This window comes from Herpailurus yagouaroundi, unplaced genomic scaffold, assembly GCF_014898765.1.
Source record: "Herpailurus yagouaroundi ecotype Mexico unplaced genomic scaffold, PumYag 161, whole genome shotgun sequence".
NCBI classification, from domain to species: domain Eukaryota; kingdom Metazoa; phylum Chordata; class Mammalia; order Carnivora; family Felidae; genus Herpailurus; species Herpailurus yagouaroundi.
Window position 1 is genome coordinate 9081363 of NW_024412402.1, and position 13803 is coordinate 9095165.

A 13803-nucleotide genomic window follows, 5' to 3' on the forward strand; every position below is an offset into this window, starting at 1 on the left:
CCTTTTTTATTTTTCTTTTTAAATTCAGGATCCAGAACATCATATCAGATTATCATGCCCCTATGGTCTTTTTTCATTTAGAACAATACTCCCTAACCCTTGACATTCACTTCTTTCAAAGAGTCCAGGGGAGATGTCTTATTAAATGTTCTGGATTTGACTGTTTCCTTATCATTACATTCAGGTTAAACATTTTTTGTTTTGCATCTTTGGATGTGAAAACAAGTTTCCTACAAGCCCTTTCTTACAGAAGAAATCAGCTACTACATGTAGATGGGATATAATCTTTTTTAAAAATTACGGTTTTTGCCATCCTCAGATAATTGATTCAAGCAAGGATCATCAATGACTGGTAAAACCATAAGGCGAAAAATTATTGGGCAAAGGGATGCTCACATGCCTTCAAAGTATCACCCCACAGATGGATGACTCACCAATTACTAAGATGTGCTTTTACAATGAAGAAATCTGGTGGATCATTTTAACCAAGTGATCAAACTTAGTGTCACCAAATAGCGGGAAAACCTAACGTTTTGTACCCCCAGATGTGGTGAAATGAGAAGGGCCCAGCTATGAAATATTTTAAATCAGATAATTTCCACATGAACTTGTTTGCATTTCCTTTTTCTTCATGTTTCTTTGTTGCTTAGTATCTGATGTTCTCAGCTGAATTTTTAGAAGAGAATTACCCATTTGGTTTTTTTTTTTAATTCAGGAATTGGCAACATAATCTGGATATCAAGTAAAAATAATTTTAAAATGTATATTTGTAAAGATTAAAAGGTACCTTATTCTTTAATGTTCTGTATTAGCAGTTTTGCTATGAACACATGAAATACACGAGTATATGGATTTCAAATAAAATCTCAACGTGCACCAAATGAGAAGATTTCTTAGGCAGTCTTCCTCATGTGACCTGTCATTTAAAGGGACATTAGTGACTCCTTACTCTAAATACAGAATTTCAAGACTTATGGAGTTACCTCTTAATAAACGCATCCCAAACTGAAAATGGTTGTGGTAAGTCAAACTTGTTGCAAACTGTCCTCCTTCAGTCTTGTCTTCCAATAACTCAGGTGTAAACTGAGATGAAGCAGTTGTTACTCAGTGTGACCGCAGTTCCCAGGTTCCGTCTCAGAACACACCAGGGATGGGGTAAAACAGAGTAAGCATTCATGATGGATCCATTTTATGTGGTTTATAGTGCTCTCACCAGGCCTAAATGGAAGTCTGTTTAAAAAGCAATAGCAAGTATATACCTCACATGCACTAAAAAAAACCCCAAAAGGTATTTAACATGGCATTGAATAGCCAAGCATGTTTAGTAGTGACCTGTGCAATCTTTTTTTTCTTTGTCTTGAAAGATGTATTTGCATTATTTGTCAAAAAGAAAAGTAATTAAATAGGCCATCTAGAAGTGGAAAAATACAGTCATTAAAATGAAAAGAAAATCATGTGTCTACAGTTGGAGAAAGAATTAGTACACTAGAAGGTTGACGTGAGAAAAATCACCCGGAAAGAACCATAAAGAGAAGGAAAATATGAAATGGAAGGTAAGAGACAGGGAAGACAGAATGAGAAGGTCCAATACATGCCTACCAGGATTTCTACAATGACAATAGAGAGACTTTGGTAGAGGCAATATTCCAAAAAAGACAGCTGAGAAATTTTCAAAATTGAAGAAAGATATGACCTGAATTCTCAGCTGCAGGAAGCATCCTTGAGTCTTGAGTAGGATAAATGAAATCAAAATCCAGACCAAAGCACATTGTCATGAGTGTGAAGAACATCAAAGACCAAGTAGCTTAAAATCAACCAAAGAGAAAGGACTACAAATGAAAGTGGCCAAACCGACAGCTGATCTGTCAGTAATATATCTTCAAAAAAAACCAAAGGTAAATTAATGGCCAACCAAGAATTATACTCAAGTGAACTATTATTATTTAAATGTAACAAGTTAACTTCCGAGAAGAGCCTAGAGCATTGATCACTCACAAATCCTCACTAAAAACGAAAGAAAACTCAGAGAGGAGTGGGGGTACAAATAGACACAGAGGAAGGAATGAAATTACTAAATGTTTAGGTAAATTGAAAATGTGTTCGTGATTTTAAATGACTTTCTATAAATGTGTGTTATCTATTTAAACATACATACACTTAAAATTACTTCTTTGCAACTAAAATTTGGTCCAGTATTGGCAACTTCATATAGTCCAACCTAACATAAAATACCTTTAAATGTAGTTTAGTCTTATTCCCTGCTGTGTTTCCGGTGCTTAGAACATCGCTTGTCACGTGGCAGGGGGCCTCAATAAATATGTATTGCTGAAGGGATTACTTTGGAGGAAGTGATATAAACAACAAGGATCTCAAATATCAGACCAAAGGAGCCTAGAAAATCTGAAAGCAGAGATCAAAGTTAAAGCATTCTACAGTCTTTGCATTATTCAGCAAGAAGATAGGGATATTGATTATCTTTTAGACTTTGTTAGGTCAAGCAGGAATATTAAAATTTTAAGGATAACCCATTAAAAGAATACAAAGGATGTATAGCTTTCAAACTAGTATATGGGAATAAGACTAAAGAACATCAGATTGACTTTTAGAAAATGATGGTGGATTGATTGCATGCATTAGCCTGCAGTCTTTTCTTGAAATCCCAATAAAGCCGCATTATAGGGCACTTTAAAAAATGCATAAATTCATTGGGGCACCTGGGTGGCGCAGTCGGTTAAGCGTCCGACTTCAGCCAGGTCACGATCTCGCGGTCCGTGAGTTCGAGCCCCGCGTCGGGCTCTGGGCTGACGGCTCGGAGCCTGGAGCCTGTTTCCGATTCTGTGTCTCCCTCTCTCTCTGCCCCTCCCCCATTCATGCTCTGTCTCTCTCTGTCCCAAAAATAAATAAATGTTGAAAAAAAAAATTAAAAAAAAAAAATAAAATAAAATAAAATAAAATAAAATAAAAATAAAAAATGCATAAATTCACAAAGAGAATAGGAGACAGGATATTTTGGAAGTTGGAAAGCTTCCATGTGCTCAAATGGGCATCTTTTTAGATACACCTAAAAAGATGAGTTTTACAGCAGCATTGGAGAAACCCAAGAAACCCCCTGATTTGTACCACTGAATGCCCCAAAAGTTCAGACATAAGAGGTGATAGGTCTTTCTAGAAACATGGATGACAATGGAGCTAAAGATATGGCAAGTGGCTGCAAGTCTGTCTGAAAAGCAGATGTCCTCCCCAACTTCACTCAGCTGGATTACTGGCCTTCCCCCGAAGCAGCAGGAAACCAGATGTTTATTCCCAGAGAGGGTAAGAGGGGTCTCTGGCCTGGAGAAAACAAGGTATCATTGGGGCCAACATTCTTATACCCCCAAAAAAGAGGATTTAAGTAAAACTTTATATACTAAATTATGAAATGCCTCCCTTCACATCACCTTTCTCTTTGGCCAAAATGTTGGTCAATTAGACCTTATCCTCCAGGAAGGAGACTAAAACATTCTCCTGAAATATATGACTACACCAAGAAAATAGGCAAAAAGAAACACTTTGGGGGGGTTCTTTGTGGTCAAGATGGTCCATCCTATTGTGACTCATGGATGCAAGGGTTCATATCACCTTCATTTTTTTTCTTCTATTTTACTATGAAAATTTTCAACCATACAGAAGAGTTGAAAGTACAGTGACCATCCTTAAACTCACCACCTAGGTGAGTTTATTAATTGCATATTAATAATATAGTAATTAATATTTTGCTATGTTTGCTTCCTCTCTCTATATATATATATTTCATATGTATGCTTGATTTCTGCTCCCTAGCCTGCTTCCCTATATTCCAAATTTACACAACTGGGTAAGAATCTGGGGGTAAATTACTGAAACGTATAGAAAATCAAATAAACCACAACAAAAGACAATTGTTAACTGCAAGTAGAAAAAAAGTACTGGAAAAATTACCATTATAAACCACATATGAATAGCATATACATAATCATGATAATATAAATACTGGCTATGATATTGTAGTTTGAATAAGACCTATGGTATAATAAAGGCAACTGGGTTGATCAGTGGATTATCTGACTCTTGATCTCAGCTCAGGTTTTGATCTCAACTCAGGTCTTGATCTCAGGGTCGTGAGTTTAAGCCCTGCCCAGTGTGGAACCTACTTAAAAAAAAAAAAAAAAATAGACCTATGATATAAAAAATTGGAAGGCAGGGGACAGGAAGTGGTGTGTGTGTGTGTGTTGTGTGTGTGTGTGTGTTGTTTGTAAGGTGTGTATATGTGAAAGAGAACCCCATTTTCTTTGGCCATAGTGGACAATCATAAGCCTAAAGATAAGATACACCTAAAACTGGAAAATCAGAGAGTAATAACATAGAATTTGCTAAGATCCAAAAGAGGTTTTTGCAGAGTGGAAAACGGGGATGAGCTTCAGGATTTTTTACTTTTTTATCCCAACTTGGAGAATTGTTTGATTCTTTAAACTGTGTAGTTTGATAAAATAAAAACTAAATTTAAAAGTGCATACAATTGGGGCGCCTGGGTGGCTCAGTTGCTGGAGGAATGAAAGAGAAAGACAGGGGATCTCAGGGAATCTCAGCAAGAGACTTGAAGCACTGGGCAGGGTGGAGGGTGAGGCCAGAGCCCAGGAAGAGGGTGAGGGAGGCAGCGAGAAAACAGAGGGCTGGTAATGTGCCCGGCAAGGGGGATGCTGGAGAGAAACGTGCTAGAGGCAGAGCAGTTCAAGTGTTTGGTCACCTGAAATGAGATGGAGGAAAAGGATGCCAAAATTGAGGTCAAGGTGCTGAGAGGGGAGCATTTGGCTGCATTTTCCACATGGATTTGATATCCCTTACACGAAGGCAAGCTCCCAGGAGAAGAGATAGATGCTCAACTAGGAGCCAAGCACACAGTCTCCATGCATGTGGAAATCAGCACTCAGCGCAAGTAGGGAGTGTAGCCAGATAGAACCAGCCTCAAAGATTTAGGGGTCTGGAAACAGCAACCAGGCCTGAAGAACACAAAGGAAGGCTACAGGGAAACCAGGTGTCCTGAGCAAAGACCAGCTTCCAGCAAAGGCCAAGAAGTGGAGGCTGAAGACAAAGGGGTTTGTTCCAGAGGGTGAAGAAAGGAAGAAGCAATATGCATGGCAGGGGTAAAGGCTTGGAGGCAGGAAGCCATGCCATTGTAGCATGGGGGGGGGGGGCGGGGAATGAGGGAGGGCTCAGTCTGGCCAGCACTCAGCAGCAGAACAGCCTGGGAAGAAAGCCTACGAAACACCTGCAAGTGTCCCTGCCCTCTGAGCCCAATAGGATTTGAAAAACTTGATCACAGTGACTCCTCTATTGAGTGCCTGCCATGTGCCCAACATTTACCTTTACTACCTGTAACGCTCCAAAGTAGGTATTGTTATCCTCATTTTACTTACAGAGAAACTGAGGCTCAGAAAGATTCGGTCACTTGCTCAGGGTCTTGCCCTGCACCAATCCCAGGTCTGTCTGACTTTGGAGTCCATGCTCAATGCACCACCTCATGCTCAGGATGAGAGAACCCTGCTCCTGGGACTGGAATCACAACAGCCTCTACACTCCTTGCTGGGAGAAGCCAGGAACCCACTGTGCTCAGTAGAAAGCCAGATCCTGCCCCTTCATCCCAAGGGGTTTACAATTTGGGACAAAGAGGGCTGTTGAAACACGGGGAAGCCAGGGTCTGTGTGTAAGCTGATGTAGACACAGGAACAGCGGCTCAGGGCCAGCCAGGGGAAGGACAGCCAAGCCCAGGGACACCTGTCAAGTTACCACAGGGAGTGGAGTCCACCTCTCCCTCCTTATCCTATCCCGTACTTAACATGCCCCCCTCTGTTCTCCTCCTCTCCTGCCTGTCCTCGCAGAGATAGAACCAGCTCTAGCTATGGCCAGAACAACAAGTCCTTGCGGCTTTAGCCTTGTCACTGTGACCTGTTTACCCTCCACAGTCCATGATCTATCATGTCTGAGAGATTCCCACCTGCTGGTGATGTAACAGCTTGGTGGGGCCAGTGACGTGAACTCTAATACCACGAAATGTACTGGGCACATTCTGAGTCAACAAAGTGCTGGTGTGCCAACCGAGATAAGGGTTTTCATTGTTTATTTGTTTAGGTTTTGTTCACACATACCCTTTTCCATCTCCAAAGACCTGAGGCTACTGGCAGTCAAAATTGAGATGATGATGATGGTGGTGGTGGTGGTGGTGATGGTGGTGGTGATGGTGACAGGACCAGTGAAAATAAAAATAATAACACAAAACCATAATCTGATAAGACACAAGATCTAAAAGACAATCACAGAGGCGATTAGGTATGAGAAAGCTGTAATTGTTGACTTCATATTGGTTTGGGTTTTCTGGAAGCCCATGAAGCGAGAAATTCAATCAGTTACATTATTGTCATACTCAGAAGAAGGAAGCGCACCAGACTCAAACAGAAAAAAAAGCTTTTCCAAACACAGAATAGCTAACTAAATATCCCCGTGGGACTTTATATACAGGGACCTTAGAATTGTAGCAAAAGGTCCCTGGTCATTGGCAATTTTGCGTAAGATCAAGGTGAGGTTGCCCAAGTATCTAAGCTTCTGGTAGCCTGACAAGATCTATGGCTGGAACTAAGAGCGCCTTGGCAAGTTGAAGTGGGAGGTCCTGTCTATTAAAATATTAACATTACTAGTTTTTTATTTTGTTAATATGTCAAAGACTAGTACAATGTAGAAAAGTATAAAATACAGGGAAGCACAATTATATATAATCACCCATAACTCCACCAGTGGCTCTTGTATATTCTTCCATATTTTTTTTATCTAGGCATATATTTACATTCATTTTTGACAATTCACTTTTATAGTATCAAGCTGTTCAGTAACCTGACTTACCTTCTCAAGAGCATATCATACTTATACATCCATGTCAATACATGTTCACTCACAATATGATTTTCAGTGGAGGTGAATACGGACATACCGATAATTTAACAATCCCCTCTTCTACATTGTTTTGTTTTTGATTTTTAAAACAGCACTGCAATGGACATCTTTATAGCTAAATGCATGCATTCCATGGTGATTGCCTTAACATAATTTTTAAATAGGAGAACATTTTCTGAACAGGTACATTCCTATTCGCAAACCCTCTGCAACAATTCTGAAGACCTCCCGGGTAGGTTGGAACCAGTGGCTTAGACCTCAGAGGCATAGATGCACCACAAAGCTCTCAATGATCTTCCATCTATGCAACTTTTCTGGACTTCCAGATAAACATGGAAAAATGAATGCATGTATCTAATTTCACTTTTTTCTGAAACCTCCCTCAAACTATGGTAAAGAGATTTTTTTTTTAAGAAAAGACTTAGACCCATAGGACCAGGAAGGATAGACGAAAAGGTGCCAGCAAGATAGTAAAGGTAGAAAATAGGCAGACCCTTTGCAATTGATTCAGCAGTCCTGAGAGAGCGGATCATAAGTTGGCAGTGGGGAAAGGTGAGTTCCCACCTTTTTTTTATCGCACTGAATTAACAAAAGGCTTAAGGAATTATAGTAGATCTGCAGCTAGCCTACGTTGCACCTGTGTGTGAATTAGAACTAACCTCCTCATTCTCAAGACACACTACTGCCATCTGCCAGAAACTTGTCATAATCAATACACAATTCAATAATGTCCACAGTGTGAGAGAGGTGTCCTCAGAATTGGGCAGTGCACAGCTTGTACAGACATACATAACAGCCCTGAACGCAAGGCACCAGTTACCACTAGAGGTGAATGAAGAGGCTGTTGTAAAATAGGAAAGATTGGTTGAAATTATTTAAAGAGCAGGTCAAACTTTAGCTCCTTTATCTCACCTTAGCAAAGACTGGAGGTTTATTTTCTAAAAAGGGAAAAACTAAAAAAGAAAGCCAAGCAGAGTTGAGAACAGGGATGCTATGCTAGAAATAAAGGGATTAAATCAAAGGATGCCCTCTGAATGCTGAACCCCATCCTGCTTCTTCCACTGAGCCCCAAGAACACTGGTATCCAGGCCTTTACCCTCCAGGCAGGAAAGTGAGAGAAACTTCCTAAGGACACATGACCAACTCAAAAGGAAATACCTAAATATTTCTACATTAGGAGTTCCCCAACTGAACATTCCAGAGGATCATCCAACAGTGAGGCTCACAGCCAATGAGTGCCACTCATGTACTTGGAGCTTCAAACCAGCTTTAAAATCCTGACTCTTAAATTTAAGCAGACAAGCAAACATTACCAGTTGTTTGAGGACAGATCCTAATGTGAAAGATAGAGACCCAAAACAAACATTTCAAAAAGACCTTGAAGAAAACCAAAGCTATACAGAAAGAACACTTAAAAATACCATGAATATTGGGGTAGCTGGGTGGCTCAGTCAGTTAAGAGTCCAACTCTTGATCTCAGCTTGGGTCTTGATCTCAGGGTTGTGATTTCAAGACCCATGTTGGGCCTGTGTTGGCCCCGCATTGGGCATGGAGCTTACTTAAAAAAACAATACCATGAATATCATCAGAGAGTTAAATATATCACATCGATGAAATAGGAATAGGGTATTATAAAAGAACATTCACAGATTTTTTTAAAAAGATCTTGCAAATTAAAAATAAGGATGCAGAAACGAAAACCTGAATAGAGGGTAAGGAAGTCCACCAGAAAGGAGAGCATACAGAGAAGGAAGACATCAGAAAAAAAGTAAGGAAATCAGACGGCTTGTCCAGAACTTTCCTAGTATTGGAAGAGATAAAGAAAAAGTGGTACAATCAGCTTGTAAAACAATTCAGCATGACCTGGCAAAGATGAATACACACATATTGTACCACTGAGCATGAGACAAAGATTCATTAAGTTTGTTAATTTATTCAACAAATATCTATTGTGCACCTGCTAGGTTCTAGTCATTGTGCGAAGCACTGATCATATGAGAATAAACAAGATGGGCGAGACCTCTCCCTTCTCAGAAACCAACCGAAATTGTTCATCCCAAGGCAGAGGTGAAGTATGGCACATCTCTGGCTCAATTTTGTCTACAAGGTTTGGGGCTCCATGAGAGGAGTGTCTTGGTAGGTTTCCTGTGGACAGAACATATATATAAGGGGATTATAATTATTCTGTGGCTCAGAAGAGAAGCAAAAGTACCACCAATGCTGTATTGAGAAAGAACAAGTTTAAATCTAATAATCTTTAACAGAGGGGGTGCCTGGGTGGCTCAGTTGGTTTAGCATCCAACTCTTGACTTCAGCTCAGGCCACGATCTCACAGTTGGTGAGTCTGAGCCCCACATCGGGCTCTGTGCTGACAATGTGAAGCCTTCTTGGGATTCTGTCTCCGTCTCTCTCTGCCCCACTCCTGCTTTCTCTCTTTCTCTCTCTCAAAAATAAATAAAAATAAACTTAAGAAAATAATCTTTAACAGAGTTGTTCAAACATAAAACCAATCGTCTGGGCAGATGGCAAGTTGGCTGTCAGTGGAGGTGTTCGACGCTAAACAGGATTGATTCACTCAACCGAGCGGTGACTGTGTGCCAGGCACTGTGTGAGGCATGTGTATTAGTCAGCTATTCTGCATAACAAATCACCCCAAAACTTAACATCGTATGATCTCTCACAATTGCTGTGGGTCTGTGGCTAGGCTGTGCAGTTCTGGTCTAGGATATGTCATGAGGTTGCAGGCAAGATGTTGGCTGGGGCCACAGTCATCCGAAGGCTTGACCACACATCTGTTTCCAAGGTGGCTCACTCACGTGCCTGGCAAGTTGGTGCTGGCTGTTGAACAGGGGCTGCTGTTCCTCTCCGTGTGGCCCCCTCCCCAGAGCTACTTGAGTGTCCTCCCAACAGAGTAGCTGTCTTCCCTCAGAGTCAGTGATCCAAAGGAGAGCAAGGTGCGAGCCACAAGGCCCTTTTGACCTAGCCTCAGGAGTCATACACCGTGACTTCCATAATAGCCTATTGATCACATAGGTCAGCCCTCCACCCATGAGAGAGACCACACAGGGCGTGAGCCAGAGAGGAGCATCAATCTCGGAGCCATGTGGCAGCCTGCCACCACAGTCTGTACACACAACGGTGGAGGAATGGGGTACCTGTCTGTGTAGAGTTGTGTTCATTTGCTAGAAACAGTGTCAAGGAATTGGCCCGAGAGACAAGGCGATTCCCTCCAAGCCTCAAGTCCTATGATTTTGTGCATAGGTCCTAGTTTTTCAGTTACTGCATCACTTGCCTACCGTCTCAGAGCCAGCTGCTCAAATCCTCTTTTTTTTTTCAATGTTTTATTTATTTTTGAGAGTGAGAGCGTGAGCAGGAGTGGGAGGAGGGACACAGAGAGAGGGGAATGGAAGATCCGAAGCAGACTTCATGCTGACAGCAGCAAGCCCGATGCCGGGCTCAAACTCACAAACCGTGAGATCGTGACCTGAGTTGATGTCAGATGCTCAACCAACTGAGCCCCGCAGGTGCCCCTCAAATTCTCACTCTTCTGACGTGGGCAATGCTGGGGTCTCTAACTATTTCCCTCCATTATTAGCTGCTAATTTCACATGGTGAGATAACCATGGTTCTGTCCTCCATACTTTCAGACAGAGAAGTCCCCAGATAACCCCACACTTGTGGCTTCTCTCCCCAGAGCATGCCATCACCTGTGTGCCCCATCCTGGGATCACGGGGTGTCCTATGATAACACCAAAAGAACACAGCAACCCCGCTGTTTTTGACTGGGCTGGAACAATCCCTCAACAGCAGTAAGGCCCTGTGGGTTCAGGAGGAGAGCAGGCCCCACACCCTTCCTTTGCCTTGTTGTGCTCTCCTCTCCCTAATCAAGGCCGTTCCATCACCAGACACCTCAGGGGTAGTGACCTCTCTGACGTTCTCAAATGACCTCTGACCTTTGAGCTTTGGGGATGGGTGCAGGTGTGTGGCTAGCGTCTCAGCCCAGCCCACACCAGGGCTGGCTGACACTCCTTTGGGGGCACTAGCCCATGCCTGTAGAGGAGTCCATCACATCCGGGTCACCTGAGGGGCCACGGGGGCTGGGGGAGCTTCAGGCCTGAGATTGTGCTGGGCTCTGGACAAACTGCACTGGGCGATATTGATGTGGGCTGTGCAGAAGTCCAGGAAACACCCCCTACCCGGCACTTGCAGGGGACTCTAAGTACATGGTTCTTCTGGGTTTAAGTGTTTCAGTCTTGCTACGTGGTCAAGCCTGGATCCCGGAGTAGCTCTGGTGAATATTTATTAATTTATTTGTTTGTTTGTTTGTTTATAGTTTTGAAAGTAATACTATTAGGATGGCTATTATTAAAACAACAATAGAAAATAACAAGTGTTGGAGAGGGTAAGGAGAAAAGAGCCCCAGTTCCCTGTTGACGGTAATGTAAAACATTTGCATGAAAATATGGCGTTTCCTCAAAAAGAATTAAACATAGAATTACCACATGATGCAGCAATTCTGATCCTGGATATATACACAGAAGAATTGAAAGCAGAGACTTGAAAATAGCATAATAGCATTATTCACAATAGCCAAAGGGTAGAAACAACCCAGGAGTCCATCAATGGTGAGTGCCTAAACAGAATGTGGTCTATACATACAATGGAATAGTATTCTGCCTTTAAAAAAAAAAAGAAGTAGAAGAAGAAGAAGAAAAAGAAGGAGGAGGAGGAGGAGGAGGAGGAGGAGGAAGATATTCTGGTCCATGCTACCACATGGATGAACCTTGAAAACATTACGGTAAGTGAAAGGTGAAAGAAGCCAGGCACAAAAGGACAAATATTGTATGATTCCCTTATGCATATTCTCTAGAACAGGTCAACTCCTAGAGACAGAAAGTAGAATAGAGGTTACCAGAAGCTGGCATGGGGGGTGATAGTGTGGAATTCCTTAATGGATACAGAGTTTCCTGTTTGGGATGATAAAGAAATTTTGGAAAGGGGCACCTGGGTGGCTCAGTCGGTTAAGTACCTGACTTCGGCTCAGGTCATGATCTCATGGTTCGTGAGTTTGAGCCCCGCATGAGGCTCTGTGCTGGCAGTTCAGAGCCTGGAGCCTGCTTCGGATTCTGTGTCTCCCTCTCTCTGTGGCCCTCCCTCACTCACACTCTGTCTCTCTCTTTCTCTCTCAAAAATAAATAAAACATAAACAAATTTTTTAATAAAAAAAGAAATTTTGGAGATAGCAGTGATGGCTGTACAACATTGTGAATGTAATTAATGTCTCTGAATTATATAATGGTTAAAATGGTAAATTTTATGTTATATATATATATATGTGTGTGTGTGTGTGTGTGTGTGTGTGTGTTTACCACAATAAAAAGGTAATACTAAATAGTATCTTAAAATCCCAATACTATATAAAACATATAAAGGGGAAAGCAATATCTCACCTTTCTGAGATGAACCCTGATGAATTTACCACCTAAGCTTTCAGTTTTCTTTCTCCCATGGAAGTCAGATATCAAGAATCGAATATGATCCAGCAGAACCCATCTGCCCCTTGTGTGGTGGGCATTGCCCCTGCTCTATGGGGTTCTCGGGGGCTGGACGGCTTGCTTGGGTTTGAAACTCCATTCCACCACTTGTTACCTAATGTACCTTACCATTCTGAACTGCCTTTTCCTTACCTGCTGTATCTTCAATGTTACAGTTTGTTGGGAGGAGTATATGAGTCAATGTACATATACCATGAGGGGCTGGGGGATTTTGTTGTTGTTATTGTTGTTTTGTTTCAATGTTTATTTTTGAGAGAGAGAGACAGACATACAGACAGACAGAACGTGAGTGGAGGAGGAGCAGAGAGTGGGAGACACAGAATCAGAAACAGGCTCCAGGCTCTGAGTTGTCAGCACAGAGCCCGACATGGGGCTTGAACTCATGAACCGCAAGATCATGGCCTGAGCCACAGTCAGATGCTTAGCCAACTGAGCCACCCAGGTGCCCCTGTTTTTGTTTTTTTTGATATTTATTTATTTTTGAGCGGGAACGGGCGGGAGCGTGCACAAGCGGGGAAGGGGCAGAGAGAGACAGAATCTGAAACAGGTTCCAGGCTCTGAGCTGTCCGCACAGAGCCCAACATGGGACTTGAACTGACAAGCCGTGAGATCATGACCTGAGCTGAAGTCAGATGCTTAACTGACTGAGCCACCCAGGCACCCCTCTACTGTGTTTTATAAAAGCACCTAGCACTAGGGAGCGCAGAGTATCAGCTTTATTGCAATGCCTGTATTATAACTTTCTGCCACTGGACATTCCTCATTCCCTATTTTCTCTTCTGTAACCTCCCTTCCTTTCCTACTATTTACCACTGCCTCACATGCCTGTACGGGGCATGCACAGAATCCATTTCTTTCCAGCCTATTCCTTAACGTTTCCTCTTTAGCAGCCAACATGGAGTACCAAATACAATTCTCTCTCTCAGAAGAATTTTAGGTCTAGCTGTTGAATTAACGGACTTTTTTTTTTTTTTTACCTCCTTACACATTCACATACAAATATACATATGTTTGGGGCGCCTGGGTGGCGCAGTCGGTTAAGCGCCCGACTCCAGCCAGGTCACGATCTCGCGGTCCGTGAGTTTGAGCCCCGCGTCGGGCTCTGGGCTGATGGCTCAGAGCCTGGAGCCTGTTTCCGATTCTGTGTCTCCCTCTCTCTCTGCCCCTCCCCCGTTCATGCTCTGTCTCTCTCTGTCCCAAAAATAAATAAATGTTGAAAAAAAATTTTAAAAATAAAAAATAAACAAATATACATATGTTTCTGAACGGGGTTGTATAATGCATAACA

At 42.2% G+C, this 13803-nt stretch overlaps 1 long non-coding RNA gene across 1 annotated transcript; it reads right to left on the reverse strand.

The window, feature by feature from the left end:
* Positions 1–1911: 1911 nt before the first annotated feature.
* On the reverse strand, positions 1912–9901 carry LOC121035244 (uncharacterized). Its single transcript, XR_005792819.1, has 3 exons — positions 9642–9901; positions 9003–9105; positions 1912–2391 (listed from the first exon to the last, which is right to left on the reverse strand). It is a non-coding gene; the product is annotated as an uncharacterized LOC121035244 (long non-coding RNA).
* Between the last annotated feature and the right edge of the window lie 3902 nt (positions 9902–13803).